Genomic DNA, 3,061 nt, shown 5'->3' with positions numbered 1-3,061 from the left:
CGGCGGGGGGTGGGGGTGGGGGGGATATATTTTTAGACAGACCCAATCCTGCTTTGAACCAGAGACACTGCAGAACTTAAAGCATCGCAGCACAGGGTCTGTGATGGACTCTGAACTAACTGCTGAACAGCCTCCCGGCAGCACTTTCCCAATACAAGGAAGGAGAGAGAAAGAAGCCTGGTTTGTCATGGAAGAGCCTACCTGAGCAGAAGCCAAATGCTGGAGGTGCCAAAGCAGACTCTCAGGAGGCTCCGGAAGCAGCCGAGAAATAAGAAATGAGCGTTCGGGGAAGGGACAGCAGGAATCTCTCAGACAGGCTCCTCCCTACCACCGGCAAGGAAGGGATCCCCATGGGATGTCAGGCGGCATCCCAGGGCGGACTTGCAGAAAAACAGATGAGGAAACAATCCAGTGCGAACAATGTAGCTCCAGACCATCCAGAGCAAACACACATCCAAAATCTCGTGAGGCTATAAAATCCGAGAGATTTTACACGGGCTCTTTGCAAACAACAACAAAAGACCAAAAGCACTGCCCTCTCCATGCCCAAAACCCCTGCCCCGTTCTTCTCCCTTCCTTTTCATACTCTTTTAAAAAAAAAGAACTGTCTTTACCTCCACTTCCTTTCACCCATTTAGACCTAAGTTCTTCCTCCACCACTTAACCTTATCTTTCCATCCTCCCTGAATCCTCTGAGCACTTTACCCGTTTTTTCTACCTGGGATCTCTACCTGGCCCTCAAGACCAGTCCAATGTCACCTCCTCCGTGGAGCATTCCCAAGCCGGATTGCTCCTTGTTCCCATCTTTGTGCTTCTACAGAGTTTTGCCTCGGCCTGAGCACAGCATTCACTGGATCTTCTTGTTACTGTTTACTTCGGAGGCCCCAATAGCCTGCAAGCTCCTGAAGGCAGGAACTGGTTTTTATTCCACTTTATATTGCTACCCTGAACCCAGGCCCGCAAAAATAGACATACAAAGGTGCCATGAATATATGATCATAGGTTAAGTTGATCTTCAAAACTGCTAGAATCCACTCAAGTAACTTTTCCACCTAAGTTGCTCTAAGAATTTACCTGCACACACACACACACCCCTAACTTATGAATAATAGTTTTATTAGAAAAGCATCTTGGTTAAAAACTGTCTTCCAATTGTTAAGCAAACAGCGTGCATGCAGTTCAAATAGGTCGAGTCCTTCATCTATGCTTTTAATCCCTAAAATTCTGATCATATGGAAAGCTCACTTGTGCCCCTTCCCTCACGGGTAGCGTACTGAGCTCTTAGGCCCAGACAAGCTGCTACAGGGAAGACATCACGCCTTATTCATACCAATACTTAGAACCATGGCTGTTTAATTATCTCCAAAAACAAGTAACTTCTTTCCCATTTAGTTTCACTTTCTATATGACAAAAACACCCACAGTCAGGCTTAGATGAAGAGTATTTTCTATGACCAGTAAAAATATCATGAAAGCCCTTCAACTTTATTAAGGACATAAAAAAGCCTTCATTGCAGGATTATGGGATTAAGTTGACTATAAAGTTCAGTGTGTACTTCTGTTCTAGAAAAAGAAAAATTAGGATAACTTCGGAGTTCTTGTATGTTTTACACTAATGGATCTTACTGCAGTGATACTGAAAAATATACTCTTAATAGTGAAAAACTAATAGGGTGAGAGCCATTTCTGTGCATAAAATAAAAACTGTGCAGATTTAGAAAAGAGAGAGGTGACACTCAAAGCTTCGTGCCCAGAAAACCCTGAAGATGTAAGGAAAGTTAGCACCGTGCACTTAATTTTTCAGTTCCTACACTGCTTCAATATGTGACCTTGGGAATGTCACGTAATTTCATTTCTAGTTCTGTAAAATGGGAATGTCATCTATTTTCCAAATAGGGACAATAAAATAGGTAAAAGAATCCATTCGTATTTTTTTTTTTTTACAGACACTTGTCTAATTAGTATGCTTAAATCACCACTTGTACAGAGCATTCCTCCTCAGGAATCCAATTCCAAGAGAAATATTTAAGCAGACGTTGAAGACAGATTTCCTTAAGGGAACGGTTTTATAAATCTGGAAAGCAATGTAACAAGATCATAAATTAATAAATTGATGACATAAACCTTGACAGCCCCTGGCTTTAAAGCACACTGATGCACATTCTGGTAAATTAGAGGGATTTGAGACACATGTCCCAAACGGGTACAAGGAACCCGAATTGAAGGGTCTGATGTTTGAAAGAAATTTAGTGAAAATTCAGCAGGATACTCAACAACTGCAGTTCCATCACCTGTAAACCATGCTTCACCTTAAAACCTGGTAAAATGTGAAACGCATTAAATAGGCTTTACCACCCGTTCCTAAGACTTTGAGAATGCACTCAATTTTAAAAAAGGGAAAAAAGTAACCTAACAATTTGAAAGGTCCTATATCCTCAAACCTCTATAGAGAACCCTACTGCTAAATTCTCCCCAAATACTGTGCGTGAAACCGATCTCCCCAAGAACCTATCTGATTGTATCTGATCCAACCGTTAGGAATAGCACAGCTCCAAGAGCCCACCCCCCCACCGTGCCCCCCTCCCCCCAGGAAAAAAGACTGTCACTTTCCTAGATCCCAAGTCCAAGTTAAAGGCAGGAAGGTTTTTGCAAAATGGTCCAGAAAGAAATCAACAGGCGATGACTATGGAAAAGAACNCTCCAAGGCCCCCCCCCACCGTGCCCCCCTCCCCCCAGGAAAAAAGACTGTCACTTTCCTAGATCCCAAGTCCAAGTTAAAGGCAGGAAGGTTTTTGCAAAATGGTCCAGAAAGAAATCAACAGGCGATGACTATGGAAAAGAACGGAGGTTTCCCAATTTGAAAAAAATAATAATAATAATAATTCTAGCTCTCCCCCGGGAATGGCCCTGCTCCTCCTTCCTTACCCCGATGCCCTTTCTCTACAGACAACAATATCCCCATTCTATTGTAAGCCTGCAGTTTTACCAAGGAAGCCCCTTGCCGCGGCCACATTTCCAGATTCGTTTGAAAAAGGAAACCCATTCCGAGAACACACACCCC

Source organism: Crocuta crocuta, unplaced genomic scaffold (assembly GCF_008692635.1).
Source record: "Crocuta crocuta isolate KB4526 unplaced genomic scaffold, BGI_CrCroc_1.0 scaffold70, whole genome shotgun sequence".
NCBI classification, from domain to species: domain Eukaryota; kingdom Metazoa; phylum Chordata; class Mammalia; order Carnivora; family Hyaenidae; genus Crocuta; species Crocuta crocuta.
The sequence above is the reverse complement of the archived record's forward strand: the minus strand, read 5'-3'. Positions refer to the sequence as shown.